Source organism: Sus scrofa, chromosome 16, assembly GCF_054392235.1.
Source record: "Sus scrofa isolate SSC_HxYL_T2T_F1_AM1 chromosome 16, Sscrofa_HxYL_maternal_Yorkshire_Landrace_v2.0, whole genome shotgun sequence".
NCBI lineage: Eukaryota > Metazoa > Chordata > Mammalia > Artiodactyla > Suidae > Sus > Sus scrofa.
This window is the reverse complement of record NC_139398.1, coordinates 52,664,895-52,692,738: the sequence shown is the minus strand read 5'-3', so window position 1 is coordinate 52,692,738 and position 27,844 is coordinate 52,664,895. Positions and strand designations below refer to the sequence as shown.

Genomic DNA, 27,844 nt, shown 5'->3' with positions numbered 1-27,844 from the left:
TGCCTGATTCCCAACCCACTGAGCAAGGCCAGGGATCGAAACTGCATCCTCAGGGATACCAGTCAGATTCATTTCCACTGTGCCACAGCAGGAATTCCTGTTTAGTCATTAATTTACTGTTTCATTTACTGGCCTCCTACTCTGTACCAGTTTTATTCTGGAGATTCTGGGTCTCAAGTCATTTCCTGGTACTTCGCTTTTTTTTTCTTTTTTGGCCCCACCTGTGGCATGTGGAGGTTCCTGGGCCAGGGATCAAACCTGCACCACAGTGACCTGAGCCACAGCAGTGACAACACCAGATCCTTAACCTGCTGAGCCACTAGGGAAATCCAAAGGGCCCCCCACTGGGGAATGGAACCCCAGTTTCACGTGTGACAGGCGGGGATACTCACCACTGTACTAACAAGGACAGCTGGAACTCGTGATACCTGTTTGGCTTCCCTTCTGGTTCTTGTTCATTCTCCTGACTTCTGAATCACAGCTTGTCCTGTTCTAACGTCTGTAGGTGTTAGATTGAGCTGGTCCTCTTGTGTCTTGTTATCAGAAACCACTCTTGGTAAAACTGGCCTGATGTCTTCACCTCCTCATCAGGCCTGTTAACTGGTTTGAGAGAACTGTTTTGGCCTTCAAGTCATGATCTATTTCCTCTGATCACAGAGTATCTGCTGGTACCTGCAGTCCTCTGCCACCAAATCCACTGTGAGCAAAGGTAAGAAATAGCTGTAAATAAGAGTAGCAATGGCAAAGGCTGAATGGAAAAACCAGATCATGGTGGCTAAGGACAACACTTAGGAATGTGGAAAGCTGAGCAATAAAACTGGACTCACAGTTTGTTATTAATAACAAATTACTCATTTGACTTTGTGTATATAATTATTTGTTTCTTCTTCATTGCATTTCTTTCCCAGGGACTGTTAAACAATTGTCCTACTTTTCATCTGGAAAACATTTTGGTGTTTTTGATTTTATTTTGGTCCAAAAGTTGGGTTTTAGGTTAGTTGACTTATGGTTTAAAAGGGTTCACTTATGTGATTTTTTTTCTTTATTTTTTAAAGATCTTTTTATTTTTTGCTCAAAAATGTTAAATTTTGTCTCATGACTTAGTTCCATACAAGTTTTGTATTTCAAAGGGAATGAGTCAACAGATTGAGTATACTTGTTTTGACGTTCAATACCTATTTAGACTTTTCAACGTACCAGTCTGCCTTGATGCCAACATGAAGGATGATAGTGTAACCACAGTTCTCCTAAGTGTGTTGCATACAGTCGATGCTTTAGCTCCACAACGGCCATGTGATGTAGGCGCTGTTATTTCCAATTGAAAGGTAAGGAAAAAAGGGGACTGAGAGTAACTTGCCCTCTATCACCAGGAAATCCAACTCCAGAGCCTGTTCTCTTGTCCATTAAGTTAGAAATATACTCAAAGATAATTGCAAAATCCAATTATAATTCCCACTTTGTATGCCTTCCTGTTACTCCCTCATGTTATAGGTGACTTCTTCTATAATCTGCTCTGTTTGTTCAAGCCAGTAGGCCACAGCTTGTGAAAATTCCCTTACTAAACAGCTTAAACATGGGAACCTACTTTCTATCTCACTTCTTTATTGACTTTCTATATATCTTCTCTTTTCACTTGAAGATGTATCTGGAGTCCCTTGACTATCCCTGTTAATTTTTTCTCCTTGCCGTGTTTTGTTTTTTGTCTGAATGTTGTAACAGTGTTATTTGAGTTAGTAAAGATAGAACTTTTATGAAAGACTCCAATATCAAAGTTAAGTTGCATTGCGAGGTATTATGGGTAAAATTGGAAGGAAGGGTACTTAAAAATCTCCGTGGAGGTTCTCTGAATCTATTTGAGGCTAATGCAGTCATCTTGGCTTGATTTATGCTTATATATTCTGACGTATGAAATACTGTGTAAATAGTTTAATAAAAGGCTATTGCTCCAAATTCCAAATCAGCAGTGAAGGTGATTTCTATTAGAGAAGACACTTGTGGAGGATTTGTTCTTGATACTAATAAAGTGAGTTCTTTTTCTCAACACAGTACATGCTGTTGACTTGTGGCTCAGCTCTAGGGACCTGATGTTGTATTCAAAGAGTAAAAACATATCTCGGCTCATTGTTTATTTACGACATTTTGGGGTACATATGGCAAAGTTATTTTCCTTACATTTCCCAGTTCAGTTCTTTCTCTTGATTATGTGTTAAATATATGTGCATAAAGTTCCCCAGTATCTCAGTTGAACAATGTGAATCTCCAAGACTCTTTTATTAAATGACATTTCTAGTATTTTAATGAGGGTTTGACATTTTCACATGGTACAATTTTGTTTTATTTTTATATTCATTGAAGTGACTTTCATACTGCCTTTGTGTGTAGTTGATTTACAATTTCTGAAGGTATTTGGAGATGCCTTTTCAGAAGGAAAAAGTACATCAGGAAATCATTCAAGATTCTCAGTGTCAGTATTCATAGGTTTGTACTTTAAAAAATGATTACAAGGCTTTAAGTGTAGGGTTTTTGTTCCGAGCAATATCTTATACTAAATTCTGTGAAAATGGCAAAGGCCAGACATGATTTAGACCAGGGCTTACAATTCAAATACCTGAAGGGCTCAGTGGGTGATACAAGTAAGAGAGGCAGGCCTAGTGGATTGTGGAGGGCTATAGCAGGTGCTGCAAATTTGCCCTTTTGGGTGGCCACTATGAGGGAATTCCAGTGTTATCAGATATTTGGTATTCCAAAGGAATCTGGATATTTAATTGAAATATTCTAATTTGTGACTGTAGCTATTTCTAATCTGTATTGTCCAGCACATAGCTGGCCACAGGCACCATGTTCACAGTGAGTGACTAATGCTTCTAAAGAGCCAAGAGGGAAGGGTATGGTTGGAAACTGTCTTTCAGATGACTCAGAAAAGAAGAACCTCCTTCCAGGACTCTTTCTTCAATTCCTTCTATGGACAGAGCACTGTGTGGCATCATTCTTTAGTGGCAAAAGTGACTGAGGTACACTCCCACAGTCAAGCACGAGGTCTGAGAGATGACAGACCTAAGTAAATAGAAGGTGAGGTCACATAAATTTGAAAAGCAATGTTCAAATGAAATTCAAAGGAGGGAGAAATGACATCTGGTTGATAAGACCAGGGATAAGTTCATGGCTATTGAGATGAGTCTTGACAGTGAATATAGGATTGTGGTGAGTTGGGGCAGAAGGATATTCCAGGGAAAGGAAGCAAACAGCAGAGGAGTAGAGGTGGGAAAGCAGGAGCACGAGTGTGCTCGGAGAGCAAGAACTAGGCCAGTCTAAAGGCAGGAGAGCATGAATGAGAAGGCAGTCAAGGGAGCTGAGTGTCTGTTATGGAGAATTAGGCAAAGGAGGTCCTCCGATGATTTTAATAGACAAAGACAAGCCATCAATTCTTTTTGACTTGCACAGTATTTTGTCTAATATTTTCTGGGGGTAAAAAGTTGAAAAACAAGATGGCAAAACAGAAGAGGGAGGACTGGGGATTGGGACTTGAACATGTGAATTTGGTGAAAAACAGAAATAATCAGTCCATAACAAATGAGCATGTGAAGAATGTGAGGGTGGGCTCCTTTTTCTAAAGCCATTGAAGTAAAAGCATTAATGAGTTTTCATTAGTTTTAATGTACCTAAGATTAAAGTGAATTTAATTATAAGGTGAGAGCATTGTGGTGAAATGTTATAAGGCCTGTGGCACCTGTTATATGATATGGAGAAAAAGGTACTTTGTGCTTCCTTCGGTAATAAAATTACTAAGTCACTAAGTCAGTCACAACTCTGCTCCCAGTTTCTGGTACAGAATCTGGTTCCTAAGTAGGTGCTCAAAAATTCTAGTAGAATCAAGAATGGTACTAGACTGGTTATTGCTCCATAAAAAAATCCATATACCCCAAAGCCTGGTCAACCCCTTCATCAGCCCCCACTCTCCCACCACCACACACACCTAGTAGTTCGGACTTTGAGAGCAAAAAGTGAGAGATTACATGGAAGGATGAAAGATACAGAAGAGAGTTCTCTATAATAATTTGAGCATTAGAGTGGACATCCATCTTACTGGAGGTTAGATTTTAAAGGAAGAGCACAAAGAAACTGCATCATATACTGCAAATTACCCTTGAATATTCTTTAGAAAGTTACTGCACTGGTGGTGTATAAAACACTTTGCTTTTTCTTCCAGCGTTTGAACAGCCCTCTGCTTTCTTCTGTTTAGCATTGGTTGAAGTTGGCTTGAATTGAAGGGTTATATAGTATGAAAAAGATATTTTTAAATGCTAGAATTAACTCCATGTGGTGATATGCTGTCAGTATGAAAGGCACCCCAGGACAGAGTCTGATTGAATGATGGCAATTTTCTACTTCCTCTCTCAGTTGCACATTAGACTATATGACCACTGAGTAGAATGGTGGAGGGAAACCTCTTTCTCCTTCCCTCGCTCCTTCTCACCTGCCTCCCTTAAATCTTCCTGATGGGTCAGCCTGTGTGGTTGCTTTCCATCAAGTTAAGATGTACATATGATGAGATTTCTCTATCAGAGTGAGGGAGGTGGGTTGTATCTGGCCAAAGCACAGGAGCTTTGCTGCTTGCACAGATCAGAATAAGAATCACCTACCACCAGGGCAATGCTTACAAGAATGTGGTAAGGAAGTGTAAACCAGGCATCTGGGGACTAACACCTTGCTGAGGCCACTCTGCTCAGAACAGTATCAGGATGGGGACAACTAGTGGTCACTTGTGGGAAAAGTGGAATTATGTCTACCCCATTTTGATTACAGGGGTTTTTAAGGGACCCTGGGTGTCACCACGTGCTAGACTGGGTCATGCCTTGGGCATAGTGGAAGGAACTTGGTCTTGGTAGAATGGAAAACAAGAAATTCATAGCCTCACCTCTCCCCCCTCCCCCTTCACTAATGTTTGTTTGTTTATTTGTTTATTTCACCTTTATTGAGGAATAATTGAAAAGTCAAATATACTTAAGGTGTACAATATGTTTTGTATGCATATGTATTGGGAAATTGTTATCACAATCAGGCTGATTATCCATCACGTCACATAGTTTGCTTTTTTTGTGTTTGATGAAGTCATTTGAGACCTACTCTCTTAGCAAATTTCAAGTGTATGATATTATTATAGTCAATGTTCTGTACATTTGATCTCCAGAATTTATTCATCCTGCATAACTGAAACTATACCTTTTGACTGCTATCGTTCCATTTCCCCCAGCTTCCAGCCCCTGACAACCATCATTCTACTCTCTGCTTCTATGGGTTGACTATTTTATTTTATTTATTATTATTATTAATTATTATTTTGTTTTTTTATAGTTGCACCTGTGGCATATGGAAGTTCCCAAGCTAGGGGTCAAATTGGAGCTGTAGCTGCCAGCCTCTGCTATAGCCACAGCAATGCCAGATCTGAGCTGCGTCTGTGACCTACACCACAGCTCATGGCAGTACAAGATCCTTAACCCACTGAGTAGGGTCAGGGATCAAACCTGCATCCTCATGAATACTGGTCAGTTTCCTTACCTCTGAGTCATGATGGGAACTCCCTGAGTTCAACTATTTTAGATTCCAATGTGAGATCATGCAGTAGTTGTCTTTCTGTGTCTGGCTTGTTTCACATAGGTAATCTGCTCCAGGTTCATCTATACTGTAGCAAATGGCAGAATTTCCTTCTTTTTAAAGACTGAGTAACATTCCATTGTATATGTATATATCACATTTTCTTTGTTCACTCATTCATTACCAAACGCCTAGGTTGTTTCCATATCTTGTTAGCTTCATGTCTTTGTGACTGTGAAATCTTTGGCAAAGTCCTTGACAAACTCTTATGTGGACAATAATATATGATAGTGATATTGTGAGGGTTAAATGAGAAAACGCAAGGAAAAATTTAGCTTAGGGCCTGAGACCTGCCAACCTATGAAGATACGGTCATTTTCTAGCTACCTCCTAACCAAGAAAGCAAACACTTTTGTGGGGTGGGAATGGGGGTGAGAATATAATGGACAAAAACAAACCAACAACAAAAAAATAGAAAGCCACGTGGCTTATACCATACAATCAGACATAATTAACACACTAGCTAAGAGGAGGTAATTGGTATAGAGAGCCCTGGACTGTGTATCACGAGACCTGACTTCTAGCTCTGGGTGAACCATGGCCAAGTCCTCTCTCCTTTCTACTCTTTTAAATAGTAAAATGAGGAACTTGGAGGAAATTTAAAATCCCTTCTAGTTCTAAGTTAATAACACTTTGTCATGTCTCTCCTCAAAAACTTTCCATGATTCTCTGACACCTTCCAAGTTAAACCATTTCTTTGGTTGTTCTTAAAATTTCACCACAAAATAGCTCCAGGCTCCTTTGTGATATTTTCTCCTATCCTCACCTTAGAAAACCTGACACTACAACAGATTGTCTTTTTGTCTTTCTTCTGCATTTCCCTTTGTTTATCTCTGCCCCTCTTCATCTGTGAATATTTCCACTCTGTACTGCATGCCATGTGATGCCCTTTCCATGAAGCTCTTCTTATTTCCTCAAGAGGCTGGTGCTGTATTCTTGTGTGGGGTCTCAGTTCACTGCCCTTTAGATGCCAGTTGGCAATGGGGGAGCAACAGGGCAATGGGGGACAGGAGGCTCCCTCTCACTATGTAACCATATATCCAACAATTCCTGGTAGTTTTACCATTACAGGGGCCTAAGTGGTGTCATATCTGCAGGAAAATTTGTGGACTTGGCTGGTAATTAAGGGGAAAGACCCTTTAAATGATGCTTTTACAGAGCTCCGAAAGTACTGCTATTCACAGTCAGATTCTGAAAACAGTGAGGCGTAGATGACATTTCTTTTAAGCTGTATGCAAAGTTTCCCCCAGAGGAAAGAGATTAGAAGACAACATTAATTATTCTCAAGACTATGAGTCCTGATTTTCACTAATTACTTAAATTTGCCACCTGCCTATTCCGATTGGTGACAATCCACTAGTAGGGATCCAGACCTGCAGAGAGAACAATCTTTCCTTCTGGAAGGACCGGCTAGACCTCTCTAGCATGTTTAATGTACAGGAAGGCAGAGCAAGAACTCAACACGCCCAGTGAGGGAGTCTGGGTCTAAGGCCCTTAACCACCACTTCTCACCAATGAAAGAATTCTCACAAGTGGTACACCCTACTGTGTGCCATAGAGGTTTGTAGCTTAGACCCTGGAGCCACACTTTCTAGGTTCAACTCCAAGCCCCTACCCTCCTGACTGGCCAACTTCGTGACCTTGAGCAAGTCACCCAGCGTTTCAGTGTCTAGGGCTTTGGCTAAATTTGAAGGCTGTGAATCAGGCCCATGTCTGCTCTCCTCCCTCCTCCCTGAGCTCCCAGGGGATGCTGTCGGCACAGCCTGACATGGCCAGAGCCAGACCAGTGCTTGAAGTATCTCTTCTAGAGGCTTTCAAAGGCTCTTCTAATTTCCCTCAAGGTTTCCAATCCCCTTCTCAGGAGGTCCATTTCCTAGATGACCTCCAGGAATCCTCCCATCTTATGCTCTGTAGCCTCACAGTTTCTTTGGGTGCAGATGGGTAAATGGGTCAGATTAACATTTTCCTAGTGACATGTGAGGCAGTACCTATTGTATTCACTTGTTTTTCATTCACTCAGCTAGTCTTTATTAAGCATGTATATGGAGACAGTGGGTTAGTCAGATTAACAGATGTCTGCTGAAATATGAGGCAGTGCGAATGAAAACTCTTTAAAACAGACATAATACAGAATTGTCTCAATGAGGATTTACCACGCATGAGACAAATCTGGTTTTTGCCCTTATCCTGCTTATGGCCTTTTGGAGCCTCAATTACAATATAAAACAATGAGTGTTAAAATGGGAGAAATAAGGGGAGAATTGAGAAAAGACAGCTAATCCAGAGTTAGGGTTCTTGGAGGAAGTGATCTCCAAAGGCAATCTAAAGACTTGAAAACTGAATAGGAGCTTATCATCGGAAATGCAGGGGGCGAGGGAGGGTGGGGGTACTCCAGGCATCAGGACAGCACTGTGGAGTCTGGATGCAAGAGAGGCACAGCCCTGGAGTTCCTGCTGTGGCTCAGCAGTAACCAATCTGACTAGCATCCATAAAGATGTGGGTTTGATCCCTGGCCTCCATCGGTGGGTCAAGGATCTGGTGTGGCCGTGGTCTGTTGTATAGGTTGCAGACGTGGCTCAGATCTGGCATTGCTGTGGCTGTGGCGGAGGCCAGCAGCTGTAGCTCTGATTCGACCCCAGCCTTGGAACTTCCATATGCTGTGGATATGACTCTAAAAAGCAAATTTAAAAAAAAAGAAAAAAAGAGATCACAGCCCTGCTTGGGGACCTGAAATAATGACTGTGGGTAGGGGAGCAGGCCTGTGGAAGAGTTTGAACTTGTTCTTGAGATTGTGAGTGAGAGAATTACAAGGTGACATTTGGGTTTTAGAAGGATTGCCCTGGTCACAGCAAGAGAATGGGTGAGGAGACCCAGCAAGGAGGCAGCTGTTCAGCCTGCTGCTCTCATCAAGGCTGTGCTGGGATGAGGGAAAGAAAGAACTCAGGTTCATTGTCAGAAGACTGAGTTCTAACAGTTGTGTTATGAGTAACTGATTATGATTTGGCACAGTGATTTTGCTGTCTCTGGCCTTCAGTTTTCTCTTTTGTATAATGATTATTTCTAAGGTCAGAGAAGTGTGTTTCTGTATTCTTTTTAAAGACCTGCTATTAATGAGCTGCTTCTTCTTGATATTTAAACTTTTCCTTTATCTTCCCCTCCTCCTCCTTCTCTGTACTCATTTGCTAGGATTGCCACAACAAATATCACCAACATGGTGGCTCACACAATGGAAATTTCCTCTCTCACAGTCCTGGAGGCTGGACAGCTGATCTAGGTGTGGGCAGGTTTGACTTGTAGTGAGGTCTCTCTCTGTGGCTTGCAGATGGCCATCTTGCCTCTCTGTCTTCATATGGTTTTTCCTCTGTGTGCACACATTTCTGGAGTGTCTTCGTGTGTCCAGACTTCCCCTTCTTACAAGGACACCAGTTAGATTGAGGTCCGGCCCATCTAATAGCTTCACTTGAACTTAGTTAACTCTTTAAAGGCTCTCTCTCCAAGGACAGTCACATTCTGAGGTACTAGGGGTTTGGGCTTCAACATATGAATTTTGAGGAGGACATGGTATCATAACTTTCTTTTTTCAAACCTCTTGATATTAAATTTGGTAACAAATAGAAACATTTGGGCCAGATGGAGGCACAATCCTTCCTAAGTTCTGGCCCTCTTTTTCTATGCTTTCTTTACCTGTGCTTGATCCTCATATGACTAATGGATGGTGATTACATAGGCCATCCATTTGTGGAAAAAATTAGATCTACATTTCCTTCTTTTGTACATTAGCCAACAGTTTTTCCTATAGTATAGATGAACTCTAACCTCTGTAATAGTGAGTCTCATTCCTTCCTTTGTTTGATTCTAGTCTTTATGCCCCAATGAAATTCTCATTTTTTTTAGGCTAATCCTTGGTTTTGTTTTGTTTTGTTTTATTTTGTTTCAGATACCTTGGCTGCCCAGCATAACTTCCAAATGAATTTATATCTTATTCCTCCTAACCTATTTCGAAATCATTGCAAAAACCCACCAGAATCTGCAAAAGCTTATTGCACTAATGCTCTCTTCGTGTTTCCTGTCATCAGCCAAATTGGACTTGCTCACACGTTTCAATTGCAGTCTCTTTAAAGCCAGGATTTCATTCCATTTTCCTGCTTTTGTCCAGTGTGTTTTAGCAGCTCAAAAGGGCACGCATCCCTGGAACCCCATGAATAAATGAAATTGCACACTGTAATAATGACAACAGGGCGTGCACTCCTCCACCTGCCCACAGAGCAAACTGCTCTTTTGACTGTTTTGCAAAATTGTAACGACTCACTGGAGGTTTCTTTCTACCTACCTGATTCCAAGCCTGGTGAATTATAAACATATTTTATTTAACAAATTCGCTTTTATTACTACGGTCAGCTCCTATCACAATAGTTAAGGTTCTGTTTGCAGGTTCATAACTTGGCCATAAAATTTTGCTTCAGGCAGATACTTTGGTCTAATGACTCTTGGTACAAAATGTCATTATTAGAATCTTTTTCTTTTAACATCAAAGGAAGTTAAAAAAAAAAAAAGCCTTGACTTAAAAAAGAACTTTTCAAACTCTATTATTCTGCCTGCTGGCCTCTCCAAGACTCTCTTTAGACTACTGTCCCTCAAATATGGCTTCTGACTGGAGTGCTAGAAGCCTGAAAATGACTCTGTTGTTTATAAATGCATTTTGGAATTCTTTTGAGCTTGCTTCTGGTGAACAAATCTTTAGAAAAAATAAAAATGATTGCGTATTTTGACTAAATATGACTTTTTCTTAAATACTCACAATGGGACCTATCTATTGCAAAGACAGGAGCCCTTGTCACTTAGAAGTTCTTGTTAACACTTACAAAAGGGCTCAGAAGGCATGTTCAATAATGGTTTCTTTTAAATGCCAGTTATTTAGTAAAAGGGAGAGTAGCTGTAGGAGGATTAAAAGATTTATTTTCTTTTGAAATCTATGGTTTCTTTAAAGTTCAGGGATAAACATGCAATTGCCTGTGCCTTACCTGTATCATTCTAAACATCCAATGAACCAGCTCCAGAAGAAATTCAATTTCCCCCTGAAGGAGTGTAAGTGAAGAGAGGCCCATTCCAATTCAGAGACGGATTGCCTTGACAAGCTCTCCAACAGGGAATGAAGCCAGATGGGGATTGAAATAGCTTAGGGGCTTCCAATTCGTGCCCAGCTAATTGTGTTAGCTGTGTACGAGATAACACGGAGGAAAGAAACTGTGACTGAGAGAGAGATGCTCTTAAAAGACTTTGGATCCTAGGAATTCTCGCTGTGGTGCAGCAGGTTAGGGATCTGGCTCTGTCTCTGTGATGGCTCAGATCGCTGCTGAGGCATGGGTTGGATCCCGGGCCTAGTGAAGTGGATTAAGGATCTGGCATAGGTCTCAACTGCGACTTGGATTTGATCCCTGGCCTGGGAACTTCTGTATGCAGTGAGTAGAGCCAAAAAAAAAAAAAGCCTCAGAATCCTACATCTTTGTAACTCAAACTCCCAGAACTCAAATAAAAGAATTTAATTTCTGATATTCTCTTTTCAGCTAACTAAGGGAGAATGGAGATGAGGTCAGCTACTTTTTTCTTATCAATTAAGATTGTATTTCTATGCTTTGGGTTAAAATATTGTGGAGGTAGAAGGGTATTGAATTGTTGGCAAAAATATCAACCATTGAACACACCAGTGGTTGCAAGTTTTCACCAACACTTGTTTCTTTCAGGCACCCTGAGCTAGAAAATGGTCAAGGTGTCTGGGATGCTGGGATACTGCGATGCTTGTTGACAGCTGACAGCAGCTGCTGCTTTGACACAGAGACTTAGCTGAAGTCATTCTAATGACTTTGAACCTTAGCTCATGTACACTGTGAGGGCAGTGTAAGTAGCTGGGGACAAAGAATTATAACATTGGAGACATCTGTCCTTTTATTTGTTGCCTCTGATAAGACTTTAGCTACCCATAAAAAGCAGCTACGTTTATTTTCTTATTGAAAGCAATTGGTTGCTAGCCAATGACATTGGCATCTCCAGGGAACTTATTTGAAACACAAATTATTAGCCCTGTTTCAGGCCCTATAGAATTTAGGCGTGGGGCAATGCCTGTTTGAACAAACTTTCCAGATGATCCTGACACCTTCAAGTTTGAGAATCACTGGCTCGGGAAATTGTGTCAGTTCCTCTCACCTAGTGCTTTGACTCTCATTTCATTCTGGTCTCTGTTGCCTTTTCCTGGTAACCTGTTACTTGGAGTTTTCCTTGGTGTGTAGACTAAGACTAGGACTGATGTCACTTTTAGATGGTCACCCTGCCTTTCTCCATAGACGTCTTTGTAGGCCTAGTCTTTTCAGATCCACATGTGAAAACATATGGGGGCATCTCTCTTTGACGCCTGACCCATGTACCAGCCTGGCCCACATACCAGCCTGGCCCTCTGAACTCAGGTCCCCCTCCATTTTAGCAAGACCACCATCTACATCTCCAAGACTGATAAAGTCAGCATCAGCAGCCAAAAAAGCAGGTTGATTTATAGTAATGAAAAGGTAGCATGGGATCAAACAGGCCAGATCCAAATCCTGGCTTTGCCATTTACTAAGTGTGTAAACTGGTAAAGAAACTAGTAAATAACAATATTTACCTCCAGGTATTATTGGAAGAGTAAATGAAACAATCTATCAGAGCCATGGCATATTTTTATATTGCGAAAGGGGTAGGGTAAAGGTGGGTTGAGATATTGTCCCTTCAGTCTCCAGGGTTCATGAATAGAGCAGCTGGTGCTTAAAGCCAGTCATTTCAGCCAAGCAGCCTCATCCATTTATATACCACTGTGCTATAAAAGTATCACCAGTTTCTATGTAGGCAATGATGTGAAAGCAATGAGAACCACAATTCTATATAGCATCTGTACAGCTTATGGTGTCCAATAGGGCCTCAGTAAATGGTAGTTGTTGTCTCTGTGACTACAGATTAGGGCCACTATGAGAAACAGTGACAGGTAGTGCAATGGCTGCTCTGAAGACCTTGATGATCTCCAAGGAGAACCCAAAACCAGTTTTAACTCTGTTAAAGAAAAGAAGGACACTCATGACCTTAGCATTCTATAAACTTAGGGTCAGTGTCAAAGGCTATATTCACTACCATGCTATTGCTACCCATAACTGTCCTTACCTTCCCCCTGGCTTGGTGGATCTGAGGGAAGCAAAAGTTTCCAAAGCAAATGATTCTCTTCTCCTTTGCTCTGCAGTGCGGGAGTCTAATAGCCTCCTGGTCTGCCCCAGTTTTTCTAGTATTGCTTGTAGTTGCTCAACCTGTTATAGTCAAGAGTAGCTCTGTCCAATACAAACATATATAATTCTTGTATGTTTTAACTTTTTATTCCTTAATTTAGTGGGATTTTTGGAATGAGTAAAGACAAGGTATGGACCATTACGAAGACCAGAACTTGCTTTTGTGAACTGACTTTCTTTAGCATAAAGTGTAAAACTCTCCTCTGTGTAAGATGGTGATGAGGAAAGCACATATTTTATGATGTCGATTTTTCATTGACCTTCACAGCTAAGTAGGATCTTTGATTTGATGCTAAGGAGGAAAAACATCAGCACTCCTTTGGAATGTGCATGGAGCTTCAGAGATGGGAAATATATAATGCTAGGAACAGAGTAGTTTTTTTTTTTTTTTCATTTTATACATGGAAAAACTGGGGCTCAGTGTTTTAAGTAAGTAGTTTAAGGTCATGCAGCTAATAAAGAGCAAAGCTGTGATTGAAGCCTGGTGCTGTATAGCCTGGTTCTACCTAACTTTAATGCATGTCTTCGGTCTCCTGTGCTGCCTTTTTAGGGATTGAAGTGCAAAGTAGAGTGTGCAGGGAAGCCACCCTGAGGAGTCTAACTTGGAGCAGGCATTCAGGTTGGAGGGAATGATTCCATTAACTACGCAGATAATGTGTAGGCAAAGTGTTGCGGAATAGGATGTAGTTGCCTGCCTGAGGTGGAAGGGCTGGGTCAGGTCACATAGGAAAGAGAGGTAATTAGGGAAGGCTACATAGCTCAGTTAAGCTATTGAAGCCTGTAAGTAGGGGTTTATTAAAGTATAAAAGAAGTTTAAAATAGTAGGGTAATCTCTTAAACATACTCTGTTTCAGGTATTAGCTTCAGTCACTTTTAAAATTCTTGTTTGTTGAATATTAAATAAAAGGAAGATATAAATATTAGCTTTATTTCATTTTGCTGCTTTATGTCATGTACGTAATTTCGTAACTCAAAGATCCAAACACATTTATGTAGGCAAAGAAAGTGGGAGAGATGAGGGAAACAATTTGGGTGTTGCCTCAACTAACTTTTTCTAATTTGTCTGAGTTTGCTAAGTGGATAGTAAAAATATACACAACAATGTGATTGAACAGTGACTAATACATATGGAATATCCAAAGAATATTCTGTAGTAGTGTTCTTGTCATGATCTGAACTGAAATGAGAGCTCAAATAACCGTTTTAGGAGCAGCAGGGCCAGGCCTGAACCAGTGGACTGGAACAAATGAACTAATGGGCTGCTCAAGACAGGTAATGGTTTTGTCCTAAGCTCGTGGCTCAGTCACAACACAAACATGGCCCCAGTAATTTACCTCAGCACCTTTAATCTTGGTTTGACAGTTGTAGAGTGGTGGCAAGATGCCATCTGAGACCTTCCAAAGGCAGTGAACATGAAATCAGACCAACTTTTCCATCACTGACTCACGAAAAGGAGCATCAGTTCTCCTAAAGGCTGATTTTGCTACCGAGCATGAGGCATAGCCTCGGACAGAATTTCCCAGCATTGTTTACATGCTTCTAATTTAAGTTGTAACACTTCTCCACTCATCTATCCTGCACATTTTGGCAGAAGATAGCATCATGGCTGTCTGGGGACAGTGGTGTTAAAAAGGCATTTAGAAAAGGAACAGTGGCTTTAGGAGTAAAAGACACAAGAAGCCACAGAAAGTAAGCAAATGAAAGACCATGAAGTTGAGCAGAAACATGGTCAAGAAAGCAGTTTCTGAGTTCTCCCGAATTGCTTATAAGCTTGTGAGCCCTGAGTGGGCTCCTCTGATGAACACTGTTATGGCTCCAAGGTGAAAATGCTGTGAAGAGCCAAACTGTTAAGGACACTCAGATGGCGGATGCTATTAATACCCTGCCCATAGTGCTTTGGCCTTCACTGTTCCTTACATGCTCATGGTTTTCTATCAGCAGCACCTGCAGCTCTGCCAAGCATTGTCAGAATGGGCACATGCTCAGCTCATCCAGAGCAGGCCAGAAGGTAATGTCCCTGGATGCAGCCCTTGCCAGTGACGGAGCAAAGATGGTGAGTAAATAACCCCATTACCTACCCTCTGGTGGGACAACTCTGAGGCAGGTTCTCTTGTCTCCCAGAGCTCCCCAGTGGGGCTGAGACCCTGTTGCTCACAATGATAATCTGCTCATGACACACCTGCCTTCAATTTCTTCCCTTTCTCCTCTCATGTCCTCCCTTATTGGTGCATCCTGGATCACATCAAATAAATCATGTGGAGTTCCCATTGTGGCACAGTAGCAATGAATCTGACTAGGAACCCTGAGGTTGCGGGTTCAATCCCTGGGATCACTTGGTGGGTTAAGGATCCGGTGTTGCTGTGAGCTGTGGTGTAGGTCACAGACAAGGCTCTGATCTGGCGTTGCTGTGGCTGTGATGTAGGCTGGCAGCTGCAGCTCTGATTAGACCCCTAGCTTGGGAACCTCCATATGCCATGGGTATGGCCCCCCCAAAGAATAAAAAAAATAAATCATGTGCACTCAAATCCTTATCTTAGGGTGTGATTCTGGGAGGCTCTAACCTAAAACACTAGGTTAATTGGGAGATAAGAAATATTAAAGAACAAAACTCCAACTTATTAACTCACAGCATTTTAGAGTTGGGAGTTTTAGAGTTTTCTGGTTTAGGAAGAAAAATGGTTCATTAAAGACCATGCATTTTTCTCAGGTCCCTGACTTTGGCTAATGCCACCATCATTGTTTTAGTTATTCTGGTTGCAAAACTGGAATATGAATCTTGAGCATATTGACAAAATTACTGAGAGTGGACGGAAGTCATCCTTGTGGCAGGGTTCTCAAGAAACTCTTAATGTTTACAACCTAGACTCATAGGAGTTTTCAGCTTTTCCTTAGGTTCTCAGACCTACCAACATCATTTCATTACTGTGTTTGTTTTTGTTTTTGTTTTGTCTTTGCCTGCCAGATTCAATTTCTGTGGCTTACAAATATCCATAATAGATACATCCTCCTTTTTATACCACAAATCAAATTACCAAGTCTTTTTGATTCTTTCATCAAAATGTCTGTGATCTAATTGTTCCTCACCACATCCTAATGCAGGTGCTGGCTTATGTCTTATTGCATGCTTTTCTTCAGCCTTCTGGCCTCATTCCAGTCTCATCACTCACACCCACAGGGGGCAACAATCCTGAACCATAGGTCCTGCCACCCATGATCCTGCACCCCTGGGTTTACTCTAAATCTCTTAAAGGTCTTGGCAAGACTAGATCTTGTCCCCATTCTTGTCTACGACATAAGTAGTTTCACCTAAATTATTGATTCTCAATCAGGGACCGTTTACTGTATTTCAAAAACATAAGCTGTGTCATTCTTTGAGGTATATATGCTCACTAGAGCATGCAGTTGATTTATTTTTTGGCTATAATTATATCAGCAAAAAGCTGGTCAGCTCATGTTTTTACCAAAAGCCCTAATGGAAAACTCATTGCTACTGGTGAGTGGAAAAGGGGAAATTAATAAATTTTACTAAGTACATATACATTGTTTCAGGTCGTGGGCTAGATGGTTGCTGGGATAGGGGGATGGAAGGGCAGGTAAGGAGGAAGTGGATGTGTCATGGAACTGACTAAAATAGAGCACTTTGGTGCCTGGAAGTGCAGAAATTCCTTAGTATCAAGTCTATAACGTGCTTAGCCACTCATTATTCAAATGCTTGGTTGACCTTATGTCACACAAACTCCTTTTTCTCATGTTCAGTGTCCTGCACAGTCCTACTGATCCTGCCTTAGGATTCCCTGCATCCTTAGCCCTCCCACGATCTGTCCTGAGTTCATTATGCTCACTCCTGCCTCAGCTAGAATGTCATCCCCACTGTTCTTTGCCATGAAAAATCTGTCCATCATTTAAGACCCAGATCAAGTCCAATCTCTTCTTGGAGATTTTCCCTGGCTGTTCAGGCCCCTTTGAGATTCTCTGTTGGGATCTGGCAAACCATGAATATCTACACCACCCTGTCTTACACTGGATTTTGCCCTATTTTGCTTGATTCCCTTCCTTAAAAGTATATTGATCTTTTATCCTCAACTAGATGTTAATCTTTTGAGGACAGGGATCCTGCCTTATTCTTCCACATCCCCATAGCAGCACGTATTGAAAGATGATCTATAAATTGGTGGAATATCAAGATCAGGGGTGTGTAAGACTTGATGAAGTCACACAGAGTTAGTGACAGTGCTGAGACTGGGATGTAGGTTTTCTGACTGTGTACAGTTTTCCTTCTGCTGTGCTTAAGTACTCTTTGTAACTGATGGCTGGTTAACAGTTTTAGGTCAACATCTGGAAATCACAAATGATCAGAATATGGGCTATATCAACAGTATAATAGTTCTAAGCAGGGTCTTCAGCAAAATACATGCAAGTTATATAAGTGCAGACAGCAGGTAACCAGAATTCTCAAGGAGCTATTAAATGAGAGAACCTTAAGCAGAGTGGGAAAAGAAATGCCATAAGGATGCTTAAGGGCAAGACCCCATGCAGAACAGAACAGCTGTGGGCTCCTGAGATATCTAAGGAGCAGTCAGGCACAGCTCCCTGACTTGACTACAGCTTTTATAAACAATGAGTAGCTCAATAGGGCAGGCAGGCTGGTTAGTGAGCAAAGAGAAATAGTGCCGGATGTCGTGCCCTTCAAGCTCTGGGATAGTTGAGATGTTATGTACTTAGTCCGGCTAAAGAATTATTGACCACAGGTTGGCTTTCTGACTTCTCTCAAGTGTCCTCTTCAAATGAGAGACATTGATCTAAACCTTCATTTTGTATTGCCACTAATGAGCACAGGGGTCCACCCTGCTGGCTGTAGGTGAAGCTGTTGCCTAAGAAGCTCTCTGCCTATAACTTTAAGTGGGGAACCAACTCTCTTCTGCAAGGAGGGGGAACCAGGAGACTGTCTTCTCTCTTTGTCATTGGGTAAGGTCTTGTTAGAGCTCCTGAATATTTGGGCCAGAAGAACTATGTTGAATAGGGAAAAACCATTGTGTGGGGCTAATACAGGTCCTTTAGGGAGTAAAGTAATGTCCAAAAGTCCTTGTCAAGATTTTAGGATTCAGAAAGAAATTCGACCTCTGCTGAGTTCCATGTTGGTCTCCAAGAGATAACAGCTTCAGGGGCCAGGGCCACCTCTACAAAATGATTCTGGGCAATAATAAAATTAGCTATCACTTGATGAGTGCCTGCCATGTGACAGCTTACTGGGAACACTTTACCTAATGCACTTTATCTAATCTTTATCAAATCCTTCAGAGTGGGCATTAGTGCTCCCATTTTATAGATGCAGAAACTGAGAGTAACTTGCTCGTCTACACAGTGGCTGGGGACTAACACAGGTTATCAAAATCAATAGTTCTACCAGAACCTTACTATAAAAGTTGCCCTCCAGGACAACTTCAAGGTAATTTCTCTGTGTATAAATACACTGAGTTAAACAAACAAATCCTGAAACAAAAATAATACAGAATTAGTAGGGGGAAAAAAGACCAATTGTAACCTAGCTGAATACAAGCTCTTCTCACTACCCACAAAGTTTCACAAGATACGGCCTGGGGCTGGCCATTCTGGAAGGTGGTGAGTGCTATGGAGAAAAACAAAGCAGAGCAGAAGAATAGAGAATGTCAGTGGTGGGGTGGGATGGTGGCGGTTTTATATAGGTGGTCCTAGAAGGGTTCAGTGGGAGGATGACATGAAAACAAGCCCCTTTGGAAGGAGGTGAGAGTGTTAACCATGTTGATATATGGAAAGAGTGTAGGGGGCACAGCAGGAGCAAAGGTCCTGAGGCAGGAACGTGCCAGGCATATTCCAGGAATAGCAAAGAAGACAGATTGGAATGTAGCCACCCAAGTGGAGAATAGTAGAAGCTGAAGTCAAAAGAACAGAAGACCACAAAGTGTTGGGCTTTGTAGTTTTGCCAAGAACATATACCCTTCTCTTTGAAAACACAAGGCAAGTCTTCTGGACTTTGGAATTTGCCTAGTCTTCCTTCTCCCAGTGTGTCAAGGTGTTGTAAAGGGCTCTGAGGAAACCACTGACCTCGGCCACACCCGACCAAGAGGGTTGGCTGGTTTTGGCTGTTGTTTTTGCTGGGGTCTAAGACTAGGCCTCTCAGAAACAAATTTGAGTATAGGTAAGTTACTGAGGAAGTGAAGAAGAACCAGTAGGAGAGTGGGGAAGGAAAGTGGTAAGGAAAGGCAGCCAGTAAAATGTACATTACCAAACCAGTTGTCACCCAGGTACAGAAACTTAACCCTGGGAGAATATTTGCCTCAGAGTTATCCCACCGAAGGAGTGAGGAAGCTGGGATATTTTTTCACACCAATCCTTGTTAGTCAGTGGTCAAGGCTACTTCTCAGGGGCCTTAATTTCCCAGCATTCCAAGTTTGCTACATCAGTAGACAAAGCAGCTCAGTGCCCTGGAGCCAGAGATAACCCTTAGGAAAGAGATGCTAGTCCTGGTAGTTGAAATTCAGTTTCATGCCCTAAATGGGTAAGGGTAGGACTATGGGCAAGCACCAGCAGAGTTGTTACCCTCTCTTAAGGCTTTTGAATCTAATCTCTATGCCGTTTACTAAAAGAGGAGAAAAAGGCAGCCCCCTCCCCTGGCCCCGGCCACCCTTCTCTGCTCCAGGAAGAAAACATTGGCTGGAAATCTCAGAGGCAGTAAGTGAAAACTTGAGATCAACATATAGATCACCCTCTTCAACCTTTGTTTCTTTTAGCAACAGGTAGCTACTCTATAAAACATACATTGGTTTCAAACACCAATCTTTCAATGGGAAAGAGAGAGAACGTCTATTGCTAATTGCTATTGTCAGGATGAAGATTATTTCTTGGAAAACAGTTATAGGAAGCTTTTGCAAAGATGCTTATTAATATCATCCACAATTCATAGAAACCTAGTCTGACAGATGAGCAACCCTGTGACAGTATTCATCCTGTCAGGGATACTGATGACAAGAATTGGGGGGAGGAAGAATGTCTTCCTACCAGGAACTCTAACCTGCTCACTTCAGTCCAAGATGCTCCTTCTGTAATGAGATGCTCTTGGCAGCACAATAAGGAGAGAGATCAGTAAAATCTAACCCCTTTAGCAAACCTGACATGCCAAACATTGGGCCCCAGGGGAAGTTATATGGCCCTTGGGAGAGATGGGTAGACTTTGCAAAGGGAGCGGGGAGGAGGGGGAGGTTCTTGTGTATCCCAGTCAGCTGGTGATATTCTGGTAGCTTGTATAACCAACAGTCGAAGTACGGTTTTCACATTTTTTTTAAAAAAGTTGAAAAAAAATCAAAAGAGGAATAAGTCAAGACATCTGAAAACCCTGTGACAATTACACTCAGTACTCATAAACACATTTTCCCTCTAACCCAGCCATGCTCATTTGCTTTCATATTGTCTGTGGCTGCTTTTGCTCTGATGGCAGAGTCGAGAAGTTGTGACAGAGACCACATGGCTCACAAAGCTTAAAATATTTATTCTCTGGCTTTATACAGAAAAGTGTGCTAGCCATTGCAATAAAGAGTGGATGCAACTAGAGATTCTCATACTAAGTGAAATAAGTCAGAAAGAGAAAGACAAATACCATATGATATCACTTATATGTGGAATCTAAAATGTGGCACAAATGAATCTATCTACAGAACAGAAACAGACTCACAGACCTAGAGAACAGACTTGTGGTTGCCAAGGGGAAGGGGGGAGGGAGTGGAATGGTTGGGGAGTTTGGGGTTAGTAGATGCAAACTATTATATTTAGAATGGCTAAGCAATGAGACCCTACTGTACAGCACAGGGAACTATATCCAATCTCAGGATAGAACATGGTGGAAAATAGTGTGAGAAAAATAATGTATATATGTGTATGACTGGGTCACTATGCTGTACAGCAGAAATGGACACAACACTATACATCAACAACACTTTAATTAAACATTTTTTTTTTGAAAGAATGGTTTTGTTGAGAATCTGCTCCCCTGACTATATATCTAGCTCTTTGATGTGATACCTGTTCTCAGCCAACAACCACAGGTAGGCAAATACACTCTCCAAGATTATTAGCGTGCAACTGAATGCAGACCAGATCTTGATCCTGAAGCAGACCCATGCTTGAGGCTAATTTGAAAGAGTTTTATATTTGTCACCTTCTTCCCCATGGTTCTTAAGCTGAGAAACTCCTCCTGAAGTAAACAGAAGCAGAGGGAGAGGGGGCCCTGGATAGACAAGTGTTTGCTGAGGGAAGTTTGTAGGGTTTAACTTTGTCATATCTTCTGATATTCCTGCTTCTTCTGAACCTACCACATTGAATATGTGAGATTATTGGAACTGAGCTTTCTACCAGTCCTATAACTCATCACTCAAACACAGTGTTTATTAATGAAATCAAAAGCCCAGTAAAGACATTGCTAGAATATTCTAGGATGTTGCAGAGCTGTGGAGGAAGCCCCCTCAGTAGCGGTGAGCGTATGGATACTGGAATCCTTATGTTTGATTCCAGCTCAGCCACTTGCTAGCTGTGCCACTTTGGGCAAGTTACGCATTCTCCCTATTTTCTACTTCCCCACTTGTAAAGTGAAAACGTCACAGTATCTCCCTTACAGGGACTCTCTGTGTATTAGTGACATGTATACCCAAGGTGTTTTAGCAAGGTGTCTGGCACGCAGAAAGAGCTCAAAATATGTTATCTTTTGTTAAGGTTTCCAAATTGGAATTTGGGAACTTTCAGATAACACATCATCCGTGCAGATGATATTCATGGAGAAGCACTTTACTAGCACTTTCCGATGCACCCAAATGACATGTATGTGTCTTAAAAGCCTAAGTGTCCTTTCTCTATGCTCTTCATAATTGCTGTACACATATGTCACTGCTTAATACAAAGTTCATGGAATTGATCTGGTAAGAATTGAACTGCAACTTTTGGAACAGAGTGAATTTTAGTCATATTTTATACCCAGGTTCTAACATACAAATTTGAGTGTACAAAATATTGAATTATAACTGTTATTATAATATGTTGCTACATGTCATAGAAATCAAACTTTTAATATTTTTTGCTAGCCATAATACCCAGGCATAAAACTCTTGCCGAGGGGATCAATATTTAACTTATACAAATATTTATCAAGCATCTACTATATACCAAATACTACAGTAGTGCCTGAGTGCAAAGATGAATAAGGCATAGTCCTTGAACTCAGGGAACTCACAGTATAATGAACAATCCATAGAACAAGGAAATATCTGTAGATGAGCTCATACCCTACTTCTGCTCTGGCCTGGCCAGACTGTGGAAGACTACAGACGTAAGAGTGTAAGGGGTTGGGTGAGTTAGAAGGGCCAACTTGGGAAAGCAAGTTTTTACAACTCATTAGAAAGGAGATCAGGCACTGTTACAACAATGTGACACCTGTTATCAAGAAACTTGATCTTTCACAAATCAATAATTCCTATATTCCTGGATCTGTGACTCTCTTAGCAGTCAAGCAGGATGTCTTAGGTCTGATGACATTTGTAGGGATTTTCAGCCTGAGCCATGGGTGCTGGGTGGGAGTTGCCTCTGGGCACTCCTTCCTGGTAACCAATAAGTATAGTTTTCATAATACTTCTTTTGAGGCCCATGACTGCTGTCTCAGTGGTGTCACAGTGGTGTTGCTCGCCTGTGTGGTCCAAATGCAGTGTGACTCCATAATGGAGATATCTGCAGTGCAGCCCAGGGGTCCAGCACTCCACACGACCTTCAGTCCAGCTCAAGGCAGCTTGATGTTTGAATAGCTGATCTCCAGGAAGTTGTTAATTCTATTATTTTCAACGTTCTCTAATAATTGTACCAATTTGTTTGATAACCACCAATCTGGAAATCTAAGTTTTAAGAAAAAAGGTGGAGGGAGAATAAAAAGAAGGCAAGCTCATGTATTTGGTTAAATACAAGAGTTGAATCTTCAAACCTCAAACTTATTAATCTCATATGATAAGCCATGAGTCAGTGTCTTTGTGACCAAGACAAAGGTAAAATGTGGAGGAGATCAAGCATAAGCATCCTGCATAGGGCTTTATCATCCATGAGTGTGTGAGTGTGTGTGTGTGTGTGTGTACACACGTGTGAGTGTCTGTATATGTGAGAGAGATCAGCAGTGATATTGAGCAAAACAGAAAAATCCAGCCTTTCCTGAAGAAATATTCATTTATAGAATAACAAGAATATATATTCCAAAGACAAAGATAAAAGCATGTGTGAAGCCTAAGGGATTTCTAAGGACTTGGCTTCTGTTTTGAGATGTGCGGACCATCTATTTGGAGCTCCATGTGGACCAGCTAATGTCAGGTCCAAGCCATGGGCCTCAACATGAGATGTACCCTTGCCATCCGCTGCGAGGTGTTGGAGGTAATGTGCATGAGTGATTGAGAACAGGAGAGGTGAAAGGAATTATGGATAATATTCAGTAGCAGTTCAATAATAAACCCAGGCAAAATTTTGTCTAAAAGGATTTAATGAAAAACAATTTACTTAAAATGACATCTAATATTTAGGGACACATTTAGCATTCTACAGATGCTTTCTAAGTATAAACATAATGTAAGAATAATACTTAAGGGACTCAAAACATCACAAACTGCTTGATGAAAAGTGGCAAAATAGTCTGTAATTATTGTCTGCTTCTTGGCAGAGTTTTTCTTTTGTTGAGCATTAGAAAAAAGTGACATCAGTTTGTCACTTAGCAAATGGTCCTCTGCCTTCTAAGCTGTCCAGCAGATGGTCTAGGTGATAAAGTGCAGCACCAGCTTGATCTTGTTTTTGCTAGCAGCTTCTACCCACATTGCCATCACTCAGCACCTCTCCATTGCGTGACCTCACCATGTGTCATCGCTCAGTGTCTCACACCCCAGATCCCATGCATCACAGTCAAGCCACACAGCTCTGAAGGTAAATTACCCACCTTCTTAATGTCAGCTGCTTCAGTGGCTTTTCCTCCCCATTCACTCTCTGCAGGTTTGGTCCTAGCACTAAATTAAAAGCTCAAGGTCCTGGGTTTTTACAACAAAATTCAAGTTTTGCTCTGCAGAACACATGAAGTATTCTCTTTTCCTCTAGTTTCAGATTACATTGTATAAAATGTAAGGAGGAGGTGAAGTTAAGCACTCCCCAGTTGACCCAAAAAATCAAAAGAAAGGAACTGTGTGCTATGCGGCCACAACTCCCAAGAGTCTGCTGGTTGGAACTTGTACTGCTTCCGTCCTTGTGCATGGATGGAAACAAGGGGTTTCCAGTAGACAAGAGTGTTTACACTTGGCTGGGGTAGCAGTGGCCCTGCATCTTTGGTTTACAGTTTCAGACAGTTAACCTATACTAAAACATATATTTTTTTGTTGATTTATATCATTACTTCTGCCCCCCTTTAATCTACTAATTTTTTTTCTTATGGTGGATATGCAAACTAGTTAATCCTGAATAAGAACCAAGAGTTGACTATACTCTAGAGGCCAGGAAAGCCAGTGCTCACCTGAGGAAGGGGAAGAAGTAATGACCCTTGAATGATGAAGCTGCCCAGATCTGTGGAAATTCTGCTCACTTCCTCATACAGGGAAATGGAATCTGTGTATTTACGTGCAGAATCATAATATCTGATGTGTGTGTCTTTCAGTTCTGAGTGTCTATGAGTAACTTCTGAATAAGTATGTGAAATTTGTTGGTGTTAATACATACTTAAACTTGTTCTGATACGTAGACGTAAGATGTGATTCTATTATAGTTTATTTCAGAATTATTACAAGGTCAAGAGTGGTGTGCTAATGTACATGTAACAATAGGAGTTCCCACTGTAGCGCAGTGGGTTAATGATCTGGCGTGTCTCTGTGGTGGTACAACTTCGATTCCCAGCCCACCTCAGTGGGTTAAGGATCCAGCCTTGCTGCAGATACAGCTCAGTTTCAGTCCCTGGCCTGGAAACTTCCATATGCCATGGGTGTGGCAAAAAACAAAAAAATTAAAGAAATAATAAATGAAAGAGCACAGTTTTCATTGGGTTTGGTTTACTTTCCTTGGCTTACAGATGGCCACCTTCTCACTGTGACCTCACATGGCCTTTTCTCTGTGCACACACCCCCCTGGTGTCTCTCTGTGACCAAACTTCCTCCTCTTATAGAGGTCAGTGTAATTAGATCCCACCCTAATGGTTTCATTTTACCTTCACTACCTTTTCAAAGGCTCTAGCCCCAAATATAATCACTTTCTCAGGTACTGGAGGTTAAAGCTTCAACACATGATTTTTCAGAGGGACATGATTCAGCTCATAACACAGGGAGGTGGTGAAGGCTGGAGGACAGATTTTTGTTTTGTTTTGTTTTTGTTTTTGTTTTTAGGGCCACACCCCAGCCTAGGGGTCTAATCAGAGCTGCAGCTGCCGTCCCATGCCATAGCCACAGCAACATCAGATCTGAGCTGCATCTGTGACCTTCACTGCAGCTTGCAGCAATCCTGGATCCTTTAACCCACTGAGTGAGGCCAGGGATTGAACTGTATCCTCATGGATACTAGTTGGGTTCTTAACCTGCTGAGCCACAGTGGGAACTCCTGAAGGAAAGATCTTTTTAAAAGTTAAATTTTCTATAGGATTAGGTAGTTTCATATGCTCCAGGATAAAGCTTAATTTCTAGGATTCTAGGAACTGTATTTTAATGATTTCTGAGCCATGTCAAAAAACTTTAGAAGTTTTTTGTTTGTTTTTTTGTTTTTGCCAGAGATGAGAGTTAACACAAAAGATAAAAAGAAATTTGTATTTTCACTTTCTAATTCTGAATCTGAACCCTTATCCTACTCATCTGGCATAAAATTCCACACCAGTTGAAGCTCCTTCCCTGCCTCACAGTGGCCATTCAGAAACCCATAGATCCCAGGCAGAGCAGAAAATCAGGAAGCATTTCTGATTCTAGGTCTGTACTGACCACCTAAGTGTTCCACGAATGTTTGTTGTCTGGCTAGTACATTCCTTGCCCAAGCCTTAGACTCTTTGCTGCTTCTATGGTAAGCTTAAGCCAATAGTCTTTGTCCAATTTGGGGTCTGTTTAGGGAAGCCTTCTCCCAGAGGTCCTTCTGTCCTCCTGGAGCACCATGAAGCTGCTGTGCGTAGCTCTCTGACACAGATACCACCTGCAAATTGCCATGTCATCCACCTTTCAGTCTCAAAGAATCTCTCTTCATCCTCTCCTCTTGAAGTTTTGCATCCATTACAATGCATTCACCTTCATGTAACATAAGTAACAAGAATCATTCTCTTCTTCTAATTTTTTTTTTTTTTTTGTCTTTTGTCTTTTTGTCTTTTGTTGTTGTTGTTGTTGTCGTTGTTGCCACTTCCTGGGCCGCTCCCGCGGCATATGGAGGTTCCCAGGCTAGGGGTTGAATCGGAGCTGTAGCCACCGACCTACGCCAGAGGCACAGCAACGCAGGATTCGAGCCGTGTCTGCAACCTACACCACAGCTTACGGCAACGCCGGATCTTTAACCCACTGAGCAAGGGCAGGGACTGAACCCGCAACCTCATGGTTCCTAGTCGGATTCGTTAACCACTGCGCCACGACGGGAACTCCTCTTCTTCTAATTTTTAAAATTTATTTTATGATTGAAGTATAGCTGATTTACAATGTTGTCTTAATTTCTGCTTTATGGCAACATGACTGTTATACACATATATTCTTCCTTCCTTCCTTCCTTCCTTCCTTCCTTCCTTCCTTCCTTCCTTCCTTCCTTCCTTCCTTCCTTTCTTTCTTTCTTTCTTTCTTTCTTTCTTTCTTTCTTTCTTTCTTTCTTTCTTTCTTTCTTTCGTCTTTTTAGGGCCATACCTGTGGCATATGGAGGTTCCCAGGCTAGGGGTCTAATCAGAACTGTTGCTGCCAGCCTATGTCAGAGCCACAGCAACGCCAGATCCAAGCTACTTTTGCAACCTACACCATAGCTCATGGCAATGCAGGATCTCTAACCCACTGAGCAAGGCCAGGAACTGAACCCGCAATCTCATGGTTCCTAGTCAGATTTGTTTCTGCTGTGCCATGACAGAAACTCCCACATTCTTTATATGTTCTTTTTCATTATGGTTTATTGCAGGATATATTTAATATATTACCCTTGCTATACAGTAAGACCTTATTGTTTATTCATTCTATATGTAATAGTTTGCATATACTAACCCTGAACTCTCAGTCCCTCCCTTCCCCAATTCCCCTACCCCTAGGTAACTGTTCTGTCTGTTCTTTATGTCTGTGAGTCTGTTTGTGTGTGTGTGTGTGTGTGTTGGGATATGTATATATGTATTTCGTTTTTAAAGTTATACTGAGATATACTTGATTTATAATGTTGTGATATTTTCTGCTACACAACAAAATGATTCAGTTATACATGTACACATATCAATTCTCCTTCAGATTCTCTTCCCACATAGATCATCAAAAAATATTGGACAGAGTTCCTTGTGCAATACAGCAGGTCCCTGTTGGCCAATAATTCTGTATACCTTAGTGCGTACACCAGTCCTAAATTCCAAATCCATCCGTCCCCCGCAATCTATCCTTTTTGGTAACCATAGTTTTCAAAATCTGTGAGTCTGCTTCTGTTCTGCAAATAAGTTCATTTGTATCCCTTTTTTCTTTAGATTCCACATGTAAGTCATACTATATGATGTTGGTCTTTGTCTGACTTCAATTATTATGATAATCTCTAGGTCCATTTTTGTTGCTGCAGATGGCATTATTTCATTCTTTTTTATGGCTGAGTACTATTCCATTATATATGTGTTCTATATTTTCTTCATCCATTCCTCTGTCTGTGGACATTTAGGTTGCTTCCATGTCTTGGCT

The 27,844-nt window shown here is 41.4% G+C and overlaps 1 long non-coding RNA gene across 1 annotated transcript in view; it reads left to right on the top strand.

Annotated features, from left to right (window-relative positions):
* The window catches only part of LOC110257213 (uncharacterized), a 149,495-nt gene that overhangs the window by 42,301 nt on the left and 79,350 nt on the right, over positions 1 to 27,844 (top strand). The window contains exon 2 of the long non-coding RNA XR_014831405.1: positions 14,895 to 15,006. This is a non-coding gene — a long non-coding RNA (uncharacterized LOC110257213). The remainder of the gene's footprint in view (positions 1 to 14,894; positions 15,007 to 27,844) is intronic.